This window comes from Phacochoerus africanus, chromosome 8 (assembly GCF_016906955.1).
Source record: "Phacochoerus africanus isolate WHEZ1 chromosome 8, ROS_Pafr_v1, whole genome shotgun sequence".
Classification (NCBI taxonomy): Eukaryota; Metazoa; Chordata; class Mammalia; order Artiodactyla; family Suidae; genus Phacochoerus; species Phacochoerus africanus.
Window position 1 is genome coordinate 135,196,248 of NC_062551.1, and position 22,234 is coordinate 135,218,481.

At 37.8% G+C, this 22,234-nt stretch overlaps 1 protein-coding gene and 1 non-coding gene across 5 annotated transcripts in view; both read left to right on the forward strand.

The window, feature by feature from the left end:
* The window catches only part of ZZZ3 (zinc finger ZZ-type containing 3), a 136,583-nt gene that overhangs the window by 90,322 nt on the left and 24,027 nt on the right, over nt 1–22,234 (forward strand). The gene's annotated exons all lie outside the window — the stretch shown is intronic.
* On the forward strand, nt 11,749–11,854 carry LOC125134717 (U6 spliceosomal RNA). The gene has a single exon (XR_007136729.1). It is a non-coding gene; the product is annotated as a U6 spliceosomal RNA (small nuclear RNA).

The following is a 22,234-nucleotide window of genomic DNA, read 5'->3' on the forward strand; positions in this document are numbered from 1 at the left end:
TTTTTTTTTGGAGTTCCCGTCGTGGCGCAGTGGTTAACGAATCCGACTAGGAACCATGAGGTTGCGGGTTCGGTCCCTGCCCTTGCTCAGTGGGTTAACGATCCGGCGTTACCGTGAGCTGTGGTGTAGGTTGCAGACGCGGCTCAGATCCCACGTTGCTGTGGCTCTGGCTTAGGCCGGTGGCTATGGCTCCGATTCGACCCCTAGCCTGGGAACCTCCATATGCCGCGGGAGCGGCCCAGGAAATAGCAAAAAGACAAAAAACAAAAACAAAAAACCACTTTTTTTGTTTTTGTCCTTTTAGGGCTGCACCTGTGGCATATGGAGGTTCCCAGGCCAGGGGTTGAATCAGAGCTGAAGCCGCTGGACCATGCCACAGCCACAGCAATGCCAGATCCGAGCTGCATCTGTGACTGACACCACACCTCATGGCAATGCCAGACGGTAACCCACTGAGCAAGGCCAGGGATCGAACCTGCATCCTCATGGATGCTATTTAGATTTGTTTCGCTTAGCCACAATGGGAACTGCTAAACTTACTATTAATTGGTTAATTGTGAAAGGTTAAAGGTAGAACTCAGGAATAGCAAGATGGAAGAGATACATAGGGTAAGGTCAGTGGGGAGGGATGTGGAACCTTCGCGTGCTGCCCAGCACTGTGGTGCATTACATAAGTATGATTGATTAAATCATTGGCCATCGGTGATTTTTTATTTTTAATTGAATTAATTAACTAATTTATTTATTTTGTCTTTTTAGGGCTGCACCCGTGGCATATGGAGGTTCTCAGGCTAGGGGTACAGTCGGAGCTGTAGCCACCAGCCTGTGCCACAGCAGTGTGGGATCTGAGCCATGTTTGCAACCTACACCACAGCTCATGGCAATGCCAGATTGTTAACCCTGAGCAAGGCCAGGGATTGAACCCGAGTCCTCATGGATGCTAGTCAGGTTCGTTAACTGCTGAGCCAGGACAGGAACTCCACAATTTTAAATTTATTTTTAGGGAAAAATCTTAAACTTAGAACATGTATCTTCCTTTTTCTTATTTTGACCCTTAAAAGTGAGTGCTAGTTCCCACTGTGGCGCAGTGGGTTAAGAATCTAACCCGCAGCAGCTTGGGTTGCTGCAGTGATGCGAGTTCAATCCCTGGCTTCACACAGTGGGTTAAATTATCTGGTGTAGGTTACAGCTTTGGCAGCTTGGATTCACTGCCTGACTCGGGAACTTCCATATGCTGCAGGTGCAGCAATTAAAAAAAAAAATGTGGGTGCCAATCTTCAGTTTGGGTTCTAATAAGATGTCTTTTGACATTTATTATGCATAATCATGATCTACAACAATACTGAAAGATTCTTATAGTGTTTATAAGCCATTTGATGGCAAGCAGCATAAAATTTTAAAGGGCCAACTAAGTAGCATATGTTAGAAGTGGTTTTATGGAAATATATTATATATTAACTGTGATCATATTTTTATTAGTTTGTCTTATATTATGAAGAATAACTGGGAGTTCCCATGGTGCCTCAGTGGTTATCAGCCCCACTAGTATCCATGAGGATGTGGGTTCGATCCCTGGCTTCACTCAGTGGGTTAAGGATCCAGCATTGCTTCAAGCTGTGGTGTAGGTTGCAGGTGAGGCTCGGATCTGGCCTTGCTGTAGCCATGGCATAGGCAGGCAGCTACAGCTCTGTTTTGACCCCTAGCCTGGGAACTTCCGTATGCTGCATATGCAACCCTAAAAAGCAAAAGAAAAAAAAAGTGTAAATTATCAGATATAGTTTCCTTCAGTCATTTGTATAAATCTTATGTACTGAAAACAGAGCTACGTCCTGGAGAACATCTCCCATTGTTTCTTTGATTTGAAGAAATGATTGCAATCTTATAGCTTTCTGGAGGACTTCAGTTAATATGCAGTACCGTTTGAAAAGCACAGCAAAAATGTAAACTCGGATTGTATAGATTTTGTGTTAACAATTGTTTTAAAAATAACCACTTTAAATGATTAGTTTAAAAATTGATATTATTCTTACTTTTTTTTTTGCCTTGCCTCTTGACATGTGGAAGTTCCCAGACCAGGGATGAAACCTGCACCACAGCAGTGACAACACTGTATACCTTTTGAGCCACCAGGTAGCTCACACATAGGATTTTCTAATGTCTACTAGCCTAGCTGAAACTTGAATTGACAGGCTCTTCAACAAATAGGTGGTTCTGGTTTTAAGAAATTTTCTTTTCTAGACGTAGTAATTTTTTTTTTTAATTTCTATGGCTGCGCACATGGTTTATGGAAATGCCCAGGCTAGAGGTCAAATTGGAACTACAGCTGCTGTCCTATGCCACAGCCACAGCCATGCCAGATCTGAGTGTGTCTGTGAACTACACTGCAGCTCTTGGCAGCATTGGATCCTTAACCCCCTGAGTGGGGCCAGGGATCAAATGGGCATCCTCATGAATATTAGTTGCATTCTTAACCTGCTGAGCCAAAATGGGAACTCCTAGACATAGTACTTTTTAACTGCCATGTCCAAAACCCTAGGTTTAACTAATTAATTTAAAGCTGTCTTAAAAATAGAGTGAAGAGGAGTTCCCTTGTGGCATAGTGGTTAAGACTCTGACATTGTCGCTGCTGCAGCTTGGGTTCATTCCCTGGCCTGACAACTTACACATGCTGCAGGCTTGGCCACAATGTGTGGAAAAGAGTGAAAGAGTCATAGTAGCTGGTTAATCATGCTCATAAATCATGTAAAAATAAATGATTGTGTATGACCTTCATCTCTTTTGACACTTAGTAAGTGTTCTTAATTAAGTGTAGGTAAAATCCCAGTTGGTCACTGGCACTGTGATTTAGAACTCCCACCTATTTCATTTCTAGGGTAAGTATCTTTGCTTAAAGCAGGGACTTTAGTACTATCGACTCTTTAAAATTAATCTCATCAATCAACAAATATGCACTTTGGGCTGCTGTCGCCTTGCCCTTTCATAATTCAGTTCAGTGATCATCTGTTGAGTGCCTACCATAAGCTTGGCATATAGTCTTAGGTACTACATATGTAAAGGTGTAATATTTAGTCTCTCCCCAAGGAGTTTAGGGAGACATTTTAAACCACTACCCCATTTCCATTCCAGTTGTGTTTTAATGATAATAGTCTTGCTTCTAGTTCTTCAGAGTATTTTGTTCCCTTTCGCCAAGGGACTTTTTTCTTTTTTTTTTTTTGGAAGTGCCTTTGGCATGCAGAAGTTCCCAGGCCAAGGATTGAACCTTTGCCACAGCAGTGACCTGAGCCTCAGCAGTGACAATACTGATCCTTAACCTACTGAGCCACCAGGGAACTCCTTGACTTTTGCCTTGTGTCTGCAGTGTCTTAGTTAATTATTTAATATCTCAGGGATGTTTATGAAGCTATTACTTTTCCGTAATGCTTGAGATGTGAAGGTGTTCCCTGGTGGCCTTGAGTTAAAGATCCAGTGTCATCACTGCTATGGTATGGGTTTGATTGCTGGCCCAGGAACTTTTGCATGCCATGGGCGTGGCCAAAATAAGTAAATAAAGCATTGCATTGTGATAGAATAAGAAATATATATTATCATGGTTCCTGGCACAGAGCTTCTAAAACTGTTGGAATTTCCTGAGTGATGGAGGTGAGAGGACCTCTTTTTGATGCCTCCTGTATTGTGTGCATCTTTCTTTACAACACTTCATATCCCATATTGTAACTGTCTCCTTACTTCTGTTGCCCTCTTGCTGACACCCCTGTTAGGAAAAGGCTCTTTGTAGCTCAGGTCCTTAGTCTAGTAGGTGAGTGTGTAAATGAATAAATAAGTGAAATCTTGCTGCTTCTTTAAGTATTTAGAATAATTAAATAATTTTCATAGACTTGTAAAAGTATTAAGATTAGTATTAGACCCTGACAATCGCAAGATTTACAATTCAGATGTGACATCTTTACAAGAAAAGTATAAGTTTTAAAATAATTAAATAATTTTTCAAGTATTTAGAACTAAGGAAAACTATGTTAAAAACCATACTTTGGCATCAGAGTATAGAAAAAAAAATACATGTATATCGCTTGTTTAAGCCTTCTATTAAAATCAGACCCAAATAAAACGAGAAAGTGATGAGACATGGAAAATATAGCTTAGCTGTCATGGTTGATTTTTTTTTTTAAGTATTGTAGAGAGAGTTTATAGGCTCCAATCTAGATCTATATATCCTAGGCTTGTTTCCAGGTACTAAGATAGTCTCTGAAAAGTGAAACTGGGTAACTTTTTCAATGTTGCAGAAAGCACTGAAAGAAAGACTGTATCTTTGGGATGTATGATGAAACCTTTGTGCAAAAGGAAACACTCTTTGAAACACATTAGAAATTATACTTTTTTAAGGAGGTTATATATACACTGAGAAAATACATACGTAATGGAGACTTTTGGGGAAAAGGCAGCTATTTTTGTTTAACTGTTTGAGGTTGTCAGAACTACTTTTTTTTTTATTGTGAATGACATGTTAAGGTATTGCTTACTTTTTAGTGATATATTTAATTTTAGAAAAATGTATCTGTTCTTATTTGTGAAGAATGCCCTTGGTAATTTGATAGGGATTGCATTGTCTCTAGATTGCCTTAGGTATCATAGTCATTTTGACAATAATTGAGCATGGTATATCTTTCCATCTGTTTGTGTCATGTTTCATTTCATTCATCAGTGTCTTATAGTTTTCAGAGTATAGGTCTTTTGTCTCTCTAGGTAGTTTTATTCCTAGGTATTCTTTTTGATGCAGTGGTAAATGGGATGGTTTCTCTGATGTCTCTTTCTAATCTTTCAGAATAAATAGGGTCACATATGTTAACTAATACATACTCAGTAAATATTCATGAAATGAGAGTATAAGCAAAGTAACAATAGTTGTGCCAAGAATAAAATTAATAGTAATATAATGAGATTATAAGGTAACAATATCAAAGAATAAAATTAATAGTAGTGTAATGAGATCATAAGGCAACAATATCAATACAAGGATTAAAAAAAGTTGTTTCTTTGGATTGTTTTCTTTTTCGACTGCACCCTGTGTTATATGGAATTTCCTATACATACCCTATCCAGTTTCCTCTATTAGTAGTATTTTATATTATTATATTACATTTATTACAATTAATGAGTCAATAGTATTATTATTATTATTATTATTATTATTAACCAAAGTCCATACTTATTGTTAACCAAGTCCATCTGAGCTGCGTCTGTGACCTACACCACTCAACGCTGGATCCTAAAACTCATGGATCCTGGCCAGGGATTGAACCTGCATCCTTAAGGATACTAGTCAGATTTGTTTCCGTTGACCCGGTGGGAACTCGCCTTGTTTGTTTTCCACAGTTCCTTAATTTTTAACTAATATCCTTTTTCTGTTCTGAAACCCCATTTAGGATACCGTATTACATCTAGTTTTTATATCTCCTTAGGCTTCTCTTGGTCATGGCGGTTTCTCAGACTTTCCTTGTTGATGACATGGGCAGTTTTGAGGGATACCAATAGAGTGTTATAGATTTCTCTCTATTGAAATTTGTCTGCTGTTTTCCTTATTATTAGACTGAGGTTGTGGGTTTTTAAGAGGAAGACCACAGAGGTCACGTGCCATTTTTGTTGTGTCAAGACATAGACTATTAATGTGATTTATTGCAGTTGTTGACCTCCATCACCTGGCTTCGGTAGTATTTGTCAGGTTTCTCCACTGTGAAGTTACTCTCCCCTTTCCATATTTTATTCTTTGGAAAGAAGTCACTGTGCACAGCCACTCCTGTTAAGGAGTGGGGTGTTATGCCTCTCTCCTTGAGGGCAGGGGAAGCATCTCCATAAATTATTTGGGATACTTCTGCATGGGAGATTTTTTAATCTCTCTCCTTTTTCTCTTCTGTCCTCTCCCCTCCCTCTCCCCCTTCCCCCCATTTTTTTTCAGTCATTTATTTATATAAGTATAGACTCATAACTATTTATTTTTATACATCGAGGTATAATTTAGTACTGCTCTATTTTATTGCTCAAATTGTTCCACATTTGGCCTTTGGAAATCTTTCTGTTGGCTCCTGTGTCCCATTAAAGTGGTTTATTTTTGTTGTATATATTTGCTTGTTTAATTTTTCTTTGTCTTTTTTTTCTTTCCAGGGCACACCTGCGGCATATGAAAGTTCCTGGGCTAGGGATTGAATTGGAGCTATAGCTGCCAACCCACACCACAGCCACAGCAATGCCAAATCCGAGCTGCATCTGTGACCAGCACCACTCAACGCTGGATCCTAAAACCCATGGATCCAGGCCAGGGATTGAACCTGCATCCTCAGGATACTAGTCAGATTTGTTTCCGTTGAGCTGGAGGGAACTCCCCTTATTTGTTTTTTGAGCACTTGAAAATACTACAGATTTATCTTGTATATTTCCTGTTCCAGTTCTAAAATCAGCCTTCTCTGCAAGGAACCTTGTTTCCCTTTATTGGAGAACAGTGTTAAAAATAAATATTTGGGGAGTTCCCGTCGTGGTGCAGTGGTTAACGAATCCAACTAGGAACCATGAGGTTGCAGGTTCGATCCCTGGCCTTGCTCAGTGGGTTAAGGATCCGGCGTTGCTGTGAGCTGTGGTGTAGGTTGCAGACGTGGTTCACATCCCGCTCCGATCCCATGTTGCTGTGGCTGTGGCGTAGGCTGGTGGCTACAGCTCCAATTCAACCCCTAGCCTGGGAGCCTCCATATGTTGTGGGAGCGGCCCTAGAAAAGGCAAAAAAAGAACCCCCCCAAAATTTTTTTTTGGATTCTCTGCTTGTTACTACTGGGGGGGGGTGTTCTTGATTTTATTTAGTTGTCTCAGCTGACAGAGCAAGAAAATATATGTATGTCTAGAAATCTATATGTATAATGTACATGTAATAACATCTGAATATTTCTATATGTAAACATTTATGTATATACTAAGCTAAACGTGAGTTCCTACTTTGACTTTATACTCTAATTCATTATTTGACTGCAAGGATCTTTCAAGCCTCCTCCCTTTGTTTATCTGTAAATTCCTCCTGTAGCACTAACAAACCTGGCCATCTATCACCCATTTATTTGTTTAATTCCATTATGTATGTATATCAGTATTAGCATAGTTAATTCTTACCTCTGTGGGAAATAACTTTGTCAAGTTAGAATATAGTGCTTATGTACAATTCCTTTTACCTTTAGTTTTGGAAGTGCTGCTTATTTCCAAAGTTACCTAGGTCAGGACCTTTTCCTTCTGCCCTCCTCAGTGAGGTTATTTCATACGTTTATAATACAGTTGGATTCTTCTGTCACAGTTTACATTCCTTCCTAAGGTCCCTTGACTTACTAAATGATTTTTTTAAAAAATTTGCATACATTAAGGTCATTCTTTATGCTTTGAAGTTGTATGGTTTTTGACAAATGCATAGTGTCATGCATCCAGCCTTATAGTATCACATAGAATAATTTCAGTGGTATATAAAAAAAAAATCCTGGGAATTCCCATCGTGGTGCAGTGGAAATGAATCCAACTAGTATCCATGAGGATGCGGGTTTGATCCCTGGCTTCACTCAGTGGGTCAGGGATCCAGTGTTGCCATGAGCTGTGGTGTAGGTCACAGATGCGTCTCAGATCTGGCATTGCTGTGGCATAGGCTGGCAGCTGTAGCTGCAATTCGACCCCTAGCCTGGGAACTTCCATATACCACGGGTTCAGCCCTAAAAAGCCAAAAAAAAAATCCCCTTTGTGTCATGTACTCAACCCTCCTCTTTTCCCCTGAACTTCTGGGAACTACTGATCCTTTTATTGTCTCTGTAGTTTTATCCTTTATAAAATGTCATATAATTGGAATCATAATATATAACCTTTTCAGACTGAAGAAATTTAATTTTAAATACTCTTTCCTAGTGTGTCCTTGAAAACTGTTTTTGAATGACCTTGATCTTAGTCTAGTCCAAACTTTCTGCCATATGTAACACCTCTACAGCATCCTTTGATGGTGGTCATTTAGTATCTAGTGAGAGGGAACTCACTACTTTATGAAATCTTTCCTTTGGAAAAAAAAAAGACTTAAAAAATCTTTTGCTATGTAAAAAAGTGTAAAGACAAATAATAGGTTAAGAAAAACATTTGCAACACACATGACAAAGGAGTAATATTTCAGATATATTAAGAGTATCCCCAGATTTATAAGAAAACAAACCAACAGGAAAATATACAAAAAGGATATAGGCATTTCATTGAGGATAATTTGTTAAATGAATAAAATGTGAAATTTGGATAAAAGCTTTATTTGCCCTTTTCCTTTATTCTTTTTTTAGGCTGTGCCCACGGCATTGTGGAAATTCCTGGGCCAGGCATCAAACCTGTGCCACCAGCAGTGACAATACCAGATCCTTAACTACTAGACTACCAGGGAATTCCACCTTTTGTTTTTCTTTATTATGACTCTTCTTATCACTTCTAAGATTTAATACAGCCAATTGTTTTTGTACATTCTTATGTTTATAAAGTGTCTTTTCAGTGTGTATTTTTTGGCAAATTGCTCCTGAACATTTTCCCACATTTGTAAACTATACAGTTTGTGATATTCTTGTCAACATCTGGATGGAATTTACTGTTATCTATATCAGTTGAGTTTCTCTTTGATGTTATTTTTTGATGTACAGCAAGGCTTGAGCTATTCCTAAAGGCTTTTCCACATTCACTGCATCTTTAGGTTTTCTTCCTTGTTTTGAAGTTCTTCTCTAGTACTTTTACTGAATGATGTGATATTGACTTTGGGGTGATATGGAATACGTCTCTTCTCTTTTCTACCTAACAAGCTCTTATATCTTGAAGACAGTTTTAATGTTGTGTCTTCCGCCAGCTATTTTCTTTTAACTTTTCAGAAGCCTAGCTGATTAACAACTTCTGGATACGCTTCAGTGTTAAATATGGTATTTGGGATGTAATGTTATACACCAGCTACATAACCTTCTATGTGGTTTCCATTGCTGATTTCATCTCTTTCAAGTTTATCTTATACTCTGCAGCCATATTAGGCTTCCAGATGCAAATGTTTTCTCATACCACCATTGTTTGGAATTTACAGTAGCTCCCTGTTGGATTTTAAAGTATAGATGCTCAAGCTGTATTTCCTGGGGATTGTGGAAGTGGAAAGTGATTTTAGAGTATGTTATTTTGTAGGTGAAGAAACTAAGGATTTCATGGGCTAGTAGATTTGATGTTGACCATAGCTTTTCAGAATGGAACTAGAAAACATATTTCTTTATCCCATCAGATTTAGAGCTCTTTCTAGTCATCATTTAAAGAGTTTTATTTGTGTTCTCAAGTTGCCCTCATGTTATGTTTTCTCCATCTTATCACTGTTCTCTCAACTTAAATATACACTTAACTCGCTGCCTGCATTCTCTTGCACTATTTATTTTGTCTATAATATCTTAACCTCCTTTTGCCTACTCCTTTCAAAAAACCACATGTTTTTCAGGATTCAACTTAATTTTTGCTGCTTGTATGAAATATTGGTTGAGTTTCCTTAAGATTGATAACTTTGGTCATTACATTTCATACTCATAAATTCATCATGGTTAGTCAGCTTTTACCTATGTGTTTTTCTTTTATGGTGTATTTATCAATATAATTCTTATGAATTTTAAGAATTGACTAGGAATTTTATAAGCTTTCCTGTTTTTCAGTTTTTAAATAAGTAACTGCTGGTAAACATATGCACACCCTCTCACCTAAATTGTAGTGATCTTGAGGTTGGGGCTGCGTGTTGATTATGTGTGTATCCTTCAGAAATAGCTGGTGTAGTGCTCTTTGTACAATAAACATGCTTGGTTAAATGTTTGAATGGGTTCATTACGAGTTCAAGCTAATATTATGTGCTTTTGAACAGCCACTTCACGTTTTAACCTCATACTTGAAATTAGGATCAGCTGGGAGGCTTTACAGTTTTTTGTACCTGTTAAGGCAACTTCATGCTGTTGTGTACTTGTCTGGTTATTTTGTGGTTCAGTTCCAAGTTTTTTTCATTTTATTTTATTTTTGTAGTTAAATTTCTTCTTGTCTAGTTTTCTAGCTTGCTTGTTATTTTTTTAATCCTTTTTTCATCTACAGTATTTGCTATCTTTCTCCGCTTCATGTCATCCATGAGTTTGTTAAGTATGCCTTTTGTTTGTTTGTCTAAGTCTTAATTAAATGTTGAAAAGGGTGGAGGTTATATGTACTTATAGCATAACTAAAGAGATCACAAGAACATAATATACCTTTAAAACAGTTGTTCTGTAGTCAGTCTCTTGTTTAACCACTTAAAAGCCCCATCTAAATAACTATTCACATCACATTTTCTTCTGTGGATTTTATTCGTTTTCATCTTTAGGAGGACTTTCTATATTTTGTGAATCTTAATATCCTATGGGACAGTATTAAGGAAGTAGAAAAATGGCTTTCCTCTCAAGGATCACATAGTGTAATAAATATACTTTAAAAACCATGGGGTCACTGTAAATCAACTATAATGGAAAAAATAAATACAATAAGTAAATAAATTCTACAGGGATACATAGACCTACAAATTCTCGTGTTCAGGAAGTATAATATTCACTGATTTAGGGACTAGCCAGTCTCTTCATACACTGCAACCATCGTATTCCAGGTAGTTTCTTTTTGGAAATAATTTCTGGTGACAGAAGAGCCATTAATATATCATGAGCAGACATTGTGAAATAGGGGAAACTTATCCCTTAGAACTTAGTAACTTAATTAAAGACTAAGAGCATACTTTTCAATGTAGGTGGTGCTGATAAATCCAAGTCTTAGATAGGATTCTGTATGACGTGAACAGTGACTTAATGCTATATTTATGTATACAGTGTAAACTGAGTTCTTTTTTAACTCTGATAATGATTGACCAGAATTGAACGAGTATCTTATAATCCTAGAGTGTTACACTTTCGAAAAACATTTTGCAATTACATATCTGGTCCATTCTTCTTATTTTATAGCTAAAGAAGCAAAGGCCCAACTTTTAATGACTTGAATAAGTTCCCATAGTTAGCTGCTGATAGAGGTTGTACTTGAATTAGAACTCCTATGTGAAATCTTGAATAAAGTTCAAAGAATGGAAGTGATCTCTCTGCAGCATTTCTCCCTAGAAAACTTTCCCTTAAAAAAAGGTACAGTATCTCATGCATATAACAGTAAGAAAATATTTACATACCAATGTAATGATGAAATTAAAAAGCCTGTGTTTAACTGCATTATAGTTTAAGAAATAAAATAATTGATAGCACTCTAAAAGTTCTCTGTCAATACATCCTCAGTTACACCCCTTTCCTTGTGTCAGAGATAACTACTTGTGTCAGAGATAACTACTATCTTACTTTTGTGAAAATCTTTTTTTGTTATTTTAGGACTGCACTTGTGGCATATGGAGGTTCCCAGGCTAGGGGTCAAATCGGGTCTGCAGCTCCTGGCCTACACCACAGCCACAGCAACACCAGATCCAAGCCACATCTGGGACCTACACCACAGCTCATGGCAACACTGGATCCGCAGCCCACTGAGCAAGGCCATGGATCCAACCACTGTCCTCATGGATACTAGTCAGGTTTGTTACCACGGAGCCACAATGGGGACTCCTAAGCTGAGTATTTGAATCATACTGCACATACTCTCTTGCAATACATTATGTTTGTGACATTCCCCTGTGCTTATGTAAATAGATCTGTTGTGGTGCTCGCTTTGGCAGTGCATATACTAAAATTGGAACAATACAGAGAAATTGGTATGGCCCCTGTGCAAGGATGATGCGCAAATTCGTGAAGTGTTCCGTATTTTTGTGCTGGCCTAAAAAGACAAAAGACAATAGAAAAAGATAGGTGTAGTCTGTTCGTTTTCACTGCTTTTATTGTGTTCCTTTTTGTACTCATACCATGGTTTAAGTATGCTGTTTAGATGAACATTTAGGTTGTTTCTGGTTTGAGATTCTCATGAATAAGCCTGCCAGGAACATATGCTGCTGTGGATTTTTAAGAGTTTCTAGAGGTTACATTCCTACATATGGGATGTCTGGGTCTTGGGGTATGTGTATCTTCAGCCATACTAGTTAATTACAAACTGAAATAGTCTCGTCTGCCCTGAGAGGGCTGTTTACTTCCTGTTCACCCTTATTCCAAGAGTGTGGCCCTTCAGAATCCCAAGCCAAAGCATAAGATGATTTCCTAGAGCCTTACCTTGGTAGGCCCTAGACACAGACTGATCTTCTGCCACTTTCATAAGCTATCACAGGTGCTGCTCAGCTTCTCCATCTCCTTTTCTGGGTCAGTAAATTGTTTCTGGGCAAAAGTGTCCACAACATATTTTCATGTTTTGGTTTCCATCTTCTCATGGATCTTGACCTGGTAATGCTTATGATTCTGTTACTTCATTGATGCTTTTTAGGGCTTTTACATATTTTTTCCAGCTTGTCTTCAATGAAGGGCTTACTATGAATTTGCCTAGTGTGCCTGCATTTTTCCAGAAGCAGGAATTTGTCCCTATTGAGCTTTTTGTTTCAATTATTATATTTTTAGAATTTTAATTTGCTTCTTTTTCAAAGCTTCATGCTCGGTTTTTATAATTTCCTATTTCCTTTATTTTCAAGCTTGTCTTTTATTCTTACTCTTTATTTCTAGTTTGCTTCTATGCTTAATAATTTTTAAAAATGAACTGTTCACTTTCTTTAGAAATTAAGGATGTAGGATAACTTATGATTGACAATTTCTGAATTATTGAATTTATAACAAATTATGAATTTGTGGTGAATTATTGAATTTACAAATCCTATAGTTTCAGTGTTTCAAATCCCCTGTGAATGAGAATAATTTAGAAAATCATGTGTTCTACTCAAAATAATTTTGTTCAATCATGTAGATAGATGGTGAGCTCAGTAGTTTTGCAGGTAGTAGAAATACCACACTCAGTTGAGATGATGGTTTAGTTAGAGTAAATTGAAGATCCCCCCTCAATTGTTTGGAATTTGTTATTGTTTAAATTTTATTAAAATGTTATTGTTATTCTTGAGAACCAGTTCACTTTACATAGTTCCATCTTACTGAAAATAAAATCCATAATAAATCTTGCTCTTCTTTTTCTTCTTTCCTCAGTGCACAGTGCATATGTACACATATGAAAACTGGCTAAATCGTCTGATTGTTTCTCTATACCCCTTTCCCTTTTCTTCTTGCAGTGTGGTTAAACTAATGCATTTATTATGTCACCATACCTTGTCTAGTTTTTTTCAATGTGTTTATTAATCAGCCAGTGTTTCAGCTAGTAATAATCATGCTACTCTTTTCTTAGGAAATGTAATGAATAGCTTCTTCATTAGTCAGTTTTTTGTTTTGTTTTTAATTAAAAATTGTTTATTATAATTGATTTACAGTATTCTTTTTTTAACTCAATGAATATTTTACATTTATAGTTGTACAACAATCTTCACAATCCAGTTTTAAGCATTTCCATCCCAAATACCCACCCCATCCCCCCCACACATACCAGTCTCCTTTGGAAACTGTAAGTTTTTCAAAGTCTGTGAGTTAGTATCTGTTCCGCAAAGAAGTTCATTGTGTCCTTTATTTAGATTCCACATGTAAGTGATAGCATATGATGTTGGTGTCTCACTGTCTTAACTTCTAACTTCACTAAGAATGATAATTGCTAAATCATCCATGTTGCCGCAAATGCCATTATTTCTTTCCTTTTAATGGCTGAGTAATATTCCAGTGAGTATGTGTACCACATCATTTTTATCCACTCCTCTGTTGATGGGCATTCAGGTTGTTTCCATGTCTTGGCTAGGGTGTATAGTGCTGCAGTGAACATTGCAGTACATGTATCTTTTTGAGTCATGGTTTTCTCTGGATAGTTGCCCAGGAGTGGGATTGCTGGATCAAATGGTAAGTCTATTTTTAGTTTTTCAGAGGAATCTGCACGCTGTTTTCCATAAAGGTTGCACCAGTTTACATTCCCACCAACAGAGCAGTACGGTTCCTTTTTCTCCGCACCCTCTCTAGCACTTCTTGTTTGTAGACTTTTTGATGATGGCCATTCTGGCTGGTGTAAGGTGGTACCTCCTAGTGGATTTGATTTGCCTTTCTCTTATAAGGAGTGATGTTGAACATCTTGCCATGTGTTTTTTGGCCATCTGTATGTCTTTGGAGAATTGTCTGTTTAGATCTCCTGCCCATTTCGAGATGGGGTTGTTCCTTTTTTTTTTTTTTTTGGTATTGAGTTACAGGAGTTATTAATAAATTTTGGAGTTTAATCCCTTGTCAGTCAGTTCATTGCAGATATTTTCTCCCATTCTGTGGGTTGTCTTTTAGATTTCTTTAGGGTTTCCTTTGCTGTGCAGAAACTTTTAAGTTTAATTAGGTCCCATTTGTTTATTTTTGTTTTTATTGTCATTACTCTAGGAGTTGGATCTGAGAAGATAGTGCTATGGTTTATGTCTGAGAGTATTTGGCCCATGTTTTCCTCTAGGAGTTTTATAGTATCTGGTCTTATATTTAGGTCTTTAATCCATTTTGAGTTTATTTTTATTTATTATTTATTTATTTATTTATTTTTGTCTTTTTGCCTTTTCTAGGGCTGCTCCCACAGCACATGGAGGTTCCCAGGCTAGGAGTCCTATAGGAGCTGTAGCCGCCAGCCTGCGCTAGAGCCACAGCAACATAGGATCTGAGCCGTGTCTGTGACCTACACCACAGGTCAGGGCAACGCCGGATCCTTAACCCACTGAGCGAGGCCAAGGATTGAACCTGCAACCTCATGGTTCCTAGTCATATTCGTTAACCACTGAGCCACAAGGGGAACTCCAAATGTGATTTTATTCTTTTATTTTTATTTTTTGTCTTTTTTTTGCCTTTTCTAGGACTGCTCCTGTGACATGTGGAGGTTCCCAGGCTAGGGGTCTAATTGGAGATGTAGCTGCTGGCCTACACCACAGCCACAGCAACATGGGATCCGAGCCACATCTGCAACTTACACCATAGCTCACGGCAATGCTGGATCCTCAAACCACTGAGCAGGGCCAGGGATCGAACCCACAACCTTATGGTTCCTTAGTTGGATTCGTTAACCACTGAGCCACAATGGGAACTCCGAGTTTATTTTTGTTTATGGTGTTAGGAAGTGTTCTAATTTCATTCTTTTACATGTGGCTGTCAAGTTTTTGCAGCACCACTTATTGAAGGGACTGTCTTTTCTTCATTGTATATTCTTGCCTCCTTTGTCATAGGTTAGTTGATTCTAAGCGCGTGGGTTTAATTCTGGGCTCACTATCCTGTTCCACTGATCTATATTTCTGGGGTTTTTGGCCTATGCCATATGGTTTTAATGACAGAAGCTTTGTGGTATAGTCTGAAGTGAGGGAGCCTGATTACTCCAGCTGCATTTTTCTTTGTCAGGATGGCTTTGTCTATTCTGGGTCTTTTGTGCTTCCAGACAAACTTTAAAATATTTTGTTCGAGTTCTGTGAAAAATGTCCTTGGTAATTTGATAGGGATTACATTGAATCTGTAGATTGCTTGGGTAGTGTGGTCATTTTGATAATGTTGATTCTTCGACTCCGGGAGCATGGTATGTCTTTCCATCTGTTTGTGTCATCTTTGATTTCTTTCATCAACATCTTACAGTTTTGAGAGTACAGGTCTTTTGTCTCTTGAGGTAGGTTTATTCCTAGGTATTTTATTGTTTTCGATGCAGTGGTAAATGGGATTGTTTCCCTAGTTTCTCTTTCTGATCTGTTCCTGTTACTATATAGAAATGCAGTTGATTTTTGTGTTTTAATTTTCTATCCTGCGACTTTGCCATATTCGTGGATGAGCCTGAATAGTTTTCTGGTAGAGTCTTTAGGATTTTATAGGTATAGTGTCATGTCATTGGCAAACAGTAATAGTTTTACTTGTTCCTTTTCAACTTAGATTCCTTTTATTTTTTTTCTTCTCTGCTTGCCGTGGCTATGACTTCCAAAATTACTCCTCAGCAGGAATTCTTTAAGTTTTTCACCATTGGGTATGATGTTGGCCATGGGTTTGTCACATATGGCCTTTATTATGTTGAAGTAGGTTCCCTCTATGCCTACTTTCTGGAGGGTTTTTATCAGAAATGGGTGTTGGATTTTGTCAGAAGCTTTTTCTGCCTCTACTGAGAGGATCCTATAGTTTTTATTGTTCAGTTTGTTAATGTGGTGTATCACACTGATGGATTTGCAGACACTGATGAATCCTTGCATCGCTGGGATAAATTCCACTTGATCATGATGTGCAGTCCCTTTAATGTATTGTTGGATTCGGTTTGCTAGTATTTTGTGGGGATTTTTGCATCTGTGTTTATCAGTGAAACTGGCCTGTGATTTTCTTTTTTTTTTTGTGGTATCTTTGTCTGGTTTTGGTATCAGGGTGATGGTGGCCTCATGGATTGAGTTAGGGAGTGTCCCTTCCTCTGCAGCTTTTAGGAAGTGTTCAGAAGGCTAGGTGTTAGCTCGTCTCTAAGTGTTTGATAGAATTCACCCGTGAAGCCACCTGGTGGTGGACTTCTGTTTGTTGGAAGTGTTTTAGTCGCAGTTTCAGTTTCCGTACTTGTGATTGGTCTGTGCATCTTTTCTCCTTCATCTTGGAAGGTTGTCCTTTTCTAAGACTATGTCCATTTCTTCTAGGTTGTCCATTTTATTGGCATGTAGTTGCATGTAGTAGTCTCTTAGGATCGTTTGTATTTCTGTGATGTCTGTTGTAACTTCTCCTTTTTCATTTCGACTTTTATTGATTTGAGTCCGCTCTCTTTTTTTTCTTGAAGAGTCTGGCTAAGAGTTTATATAAGTTTTGTTGATCTTTCCAGAGAACCAGCTTTGAGTTTCCTTGATATTTTGTATGGTTTTCTTTGTTTCTGTTTCCTTTGTTTCTGCTCTGATCGTTATGATTTCTTTCCTTCTGCTAACTTTGGGTCATGTCTGTTTTCCGCCTAGTGGCTTTTGGTATAAAGTTAGGTTGTTTATTTGAGCTTTTTTTGTTTTTGTTTGCTGAGGTAGGCTTGTGTTGCTGTAAACTTCCCTCTTAGAGCGGCTTTTGCTGCGTCCCATAGGTTTTGGATTGTTGTGTCCTTATTGTCATTTGCTTGTAGGTATTTTTAAATTTCCTCTTTGATTTCTTCAGTGATCCATTGGTTGTTTAGCAGCATGTTGGTTAGTCTCCGCATGTTTGTGTTTTTGCAAACCAGAGCCACAGCAAAGCAGGATCTGAGCCATATCTGCGACCCACACCACAGATCCCGGCAACATTGGATCACTAACCCGCTGAAGGAGGCTAGGGATCGAACCCGCAACCTCATGGTTCCTAGTCAGATTTGTTAACCACTGAGCCCGATGGGAACTCCAGAATGGGTATTCTGTTGCTTTTGTATGGAATGTTCTATAAATATCTATTAAATCCATCTGGTTGAATCATTTAAGCACTATGTCTTCTGGAGTAGGATATCTTTTTTGATAGTTTGCAGTCTATTCGAAGATTGTTCAGCAGCTGGCTGTAATTTTTTTGCTTTTACAAGAGAAGGTGAGCTTCAATCCTTCTACCTCACCATCTTAATCCCAATCTCTAGTTGATTTGCAATGTTTTGTCAATTTCTGCTGTACAGCAAAGTGACTCAGTCATACATTTGTATACATTCTTTTTCTCATATTGTCTTCCATCATGTTCTATCACAAGAAATTGGGTATAGTTCCCTGTGCTACACAGCAGGACCCCATTGCTTATCCATTCTTTTTTTTTTTTTGTTAACTTTTTAGGGGCACACCTGCAACATATGGAGGTTCCCAGGCTAGGGGTCAAATTGGAGCTACAGTTGTTGGCCCATACCACACTCATAGCAATGCAGGATGCAAGCTACATCTGTGACCTGCACCACAGCTCATAGCAACACCAGATCCTCAACCCACTGAGCGAGGCCAAGAATCAAACCTACTTCCTCCTGGGTACTAGTTTGGATTTGTTTCCTCTGCTTCACAGTGGGAATTCCTGCTTATCCATTCTGAATGTAATAGTTTGCTTCTAGTAACTCCAAATTTGTTGTCCATTCCACTCCCTTTCTCTCCCCCTAGGCAACCACAAGTCTGCTCTCCATGTCTATGAGTCTGTTTCAGTTTTGTAGATAGGTTCCTCTGTGCTATATTTTAGAGTCCACATGTAAGTGATATCATATGGGGTATTTGTCTTTCTCTTTCTGACTTCACTTAGTATGAGAATCTCTCATTGCATCTATGTTACTGCAAATGGCATTATTTTGTTCTTTTTTGTGGCTTGGAAGTATTCCATTGTGTACATATACATCTTCTTAATCCATTCATCTGGCAATGGACATTTAGGTTGTTTCCATGTCTTGGCTGTTGCGAATTGTACTGCAATGAACAAAGGGGTGCATGTATCTTTTTGGATGAAAGTTTTGTCTAGATATATGCCCAGGAGTGGGATTGCTGAATCATATTGTAGTTCTATTTTTAATTATCTGAGGTACCTTCTTACTGTTTTCCATAGTGGTTGTACCAATTTACATTCCCACTGATAATGTAGGAGGGTTACCTTTTCTCCACACCCTCTCCAGCATTCCTCTTTTGTAGTTTTTTTTTTTTTTTTTTTAGGAAAGAGACTGCAGGCTTAAGAACCCTTCTTTATTAACCATGTGATTCAGGCTTTCTCTCTCTCTCTCTTTTTTTTTTTTGTCTTTTTGTCTTTTCCAGGGCCGTTCCCGTGGCTTATGGAGGTTCCCAGGGTAGGGGTCTAATCAGAGCCATAGCCGCCGGCCTACAGCAGAGCCACGGCAACGCGGGATCCGAGCCGTGTCTGCGATCTACACCATAGCTCACGGCAATGCCACCAGATCCTTAACCCACTGAGTGATGTCAAGGATCATACCCACAACCTCATGGTTCCCAGTCGGATTCGTTTTTGCTGCACCACAACGGGAACTCCTCTTCTGCCTATTTTGAATTGGGTTGTATGTTTATTTTAATTTTGAGCTGTATGTGTTGTTTGTATATTTTGCAAATTAAGCCCTTGTTGGTTGCATCATTTGAAACTTATTTTCTTCCATTCTGTAGGTTGTCTTTTTGTTTTTTTATGGTTTCCTTTGCTGTGCAAAAGCTTGTAATTAGATTAGGTCCCATTGGTTTATTTTTGCTTTTGTTTCTGTTGCCTTGAGAGACTTGACCAAGAAAACATTTGTTATGGTTGATGTTAGAGAATGTTTTGGCTTTGTTCTCTTCCAGGAGTTTTATGGTGTCTTGTCTTACATTTAAGTCTTTAAGCTATTTTAAGTTTATTTTTGTGCATGGTGTGAGGGCGTTTTTAGTTTCATTGATTTACATGCAGTGGTCCAGTCCAGTTCATTAGTCAGTTTTTATTCTGGAAATCATGAAACTTAGAAAAGCTGAAATAATAGTATGATAATTATCTGTATGCACTTCAGCTAAATTTATCATTGTTAACAACTTAACGTTTTATTATTTTGTCCTCTCCCTCTTTCCCTTATCTTTTTTCCCACTCTGCTTAGCTGTTTTAAAGTAGGCTGTAGACTTATCACCTTTATATATCAGTAAATATCTCCAAAAACAAGGACATTCTTCTACATAACTTTAAATACCTTATTATATTCCCACAGTTTGACACTGATACAAACAGTAATATGATATAATCTACAATCCATATTAAAAATTTTTCTGTCTGTACCCCCAAGTATCCATTTAACTCCCTGTGGAATCTAATTTCAGATTATGCACTGTTTTTTGTTGTCATTTCTCTATATCTAATCTTAATCATTGCCTTGTAGACTTTTCCTTAAAGGGTCATATAGTAAATATTTTAGGCTTTGGAATCAATTGCATTTTACAACTACGCCACTCTGTCACTGTAGCTAGAAAGTAGCCATAGACATTTTGTAAAGAAATGAGTATAGTTCAGTTCTAATAAAACTTTATTTATAAAAACAGGCAGGCTGTGGATTGTAGATTCCTGATCTAGAGTAGCTTTCTTCTTTTACAGGGGTGTGTCTTTAATGCCAGTAGTTAATGACTGTTTTAAGAATCAGGCCCTTTTTTTTTTTTTGCTTTTTAGGGCTGTACCTGTAGCATATGGAAGTACCCAGGGTAGGGGTCGATTTGGAGCTGCATCTGGCAACCTATGCCACAGCCATGGCAGTGTGGGATCTGAGCCACATCGGTGACCTACACCACAGCTCACAGCAATGCCAGATCATTAACCCAGTGAGAAAGGCCAGGGATTGAACCTGCATCCTTTTGAATACTAGTTGAATTCATTTCCATTGCACCACAATGGGTACTCCCCAGGCCAATTTTTTTGGCAAAACGTCTCTCAGTCTAGATTTTAAAAAATGTTTCCTACTTAGTTCTTTAAAATTACAGATGCTGGAGTTCCCTTGTGGCTCATCAGTTTAAGGATCTTGCATTGTCCCTGCTGTGACTTGGGCCACTGTTGTGGCTGGTGTTCGATCCCTGGCGTAGGAACTTCTACATGCTATGGGTGCATCCAAAAAGAAGAAAAAAATGCCATGTAAGCTTTAAGAGTTGTTACCACAATAGTATTGGAAATCTGACTTTTTGATAAAAAATTCTGGGAATTTTTAGTTGGGAATAAAATCTTTCTCATCTCCTCTCCCTCTCTCATTCTGTCTCTTACAGTGTTCATAATATTACTGTCTAGAAATTGGACAATATGATTAAACACCTAGGTTGCTGATAACTTGGTATTCTCTTTCAGACATTAGGATTTTTACCTGTATACTCTTTCATATAAGTGTTTTTAGATTCACAGAAATGAGTAACGAATTCAAGAGGGCTTCAATAATAAAAGGTAGTGAAAATAACTTAGATACAGATTTGACAAGTTTCTATATTTTAGCCAAATGTAATTCCTCTATATAAAAGCTAAAGTTCTCTTTATTTTCTGTTGAACACATGAAACAAATAAAGTTAACAGTTCTGTGCTGTAGGTAAGCTTGCTGTTTTTAGCATTGGATTCTGCTTTGGAACAAGATAACAAATACTTTTAATAGCTTTAATACAAAGATGTCTATGTGGAGAAGCTATAACTATACTTGGATTGATGCAGAAGTATATACCTTTTTTTTTTTTTTTCTTTTTACGGCTGCACCTGTCTCATATGGATGTTCCCAGGCTAGGGGTCGAATTGGAGCTGCAGCTATAGGCCTACGCCATAGCCACAGCAACATTGGATTCAGGCTACATCTTTGACCTCCACTGAAGCTTGTGGCAATACCAGATCCTTAAGCTACTGAGCAAGGCCAGGGATCAAACCTGCACCTTCATGGACACAGTGTTGGGTCCTTAGCCCACTTAACCACAATGGGAACTCTTGTCTCCATATTTTTTAGTCTTTCTGTCCTTTTACTTGGTTTAGTGAGTAGCAGAATTGAAAGTACCATGTTTTATTGGAGTTGAAGAGCTTTAGGATTTTTAGTGTTTGAATTTTTCAGTGTCTCTGAATATCTGTAGTGATTGAGTGCTGTCCTGCTTTTATTGGTTTTGACTGAGACAAGGTTTTTCTTCATATTGTGCTTTTATCACAATTTGATTCTCATTTGACCCTTTATACCTGATAAAATAAAATAAGTCTGTTTCCTTTTCCTCATAGTTGCAGGTTAAATATTGAAATAGTTTATTGGTCCATTTCTTGGCTAAATATTCTCAGAATCTTTATTCCTCACATCACATTGTGAAATAAATGGTTGGCGCGATCTGTACTTTGGTTTACTTATCTGTGAAATGAGGATAGTGGTACCCGTTTATTATAAGACTTGAGTTATTACCCATTATATAATATATAGTACATATTCAGTAAATGATAGACACTATTGTTATTTCTTATTACATAGTTTCTCATCCATTTTGTCTAGACAGGTTATGAACCTGTTTATCTTTCAAAGCAGAGCTGAATTCAGTAGCGGATATGATCCATTTAGGGTGTTCACTCCATACTCCTAAAAGTAAACAGAGATGTAGTGAAAGTCAGTTTAGACTTAGCTTCTGTAACTTATCCAGGAGGGACTTAATACAGCCCATGCTTTCCAATTCAGTTCTAACTTTTAAATGAAGTATCTCTAGCTTGAGAGGAATTTTACCCTTCAGTGTTAGCAGTTTTTACCTTACTTACTAAAC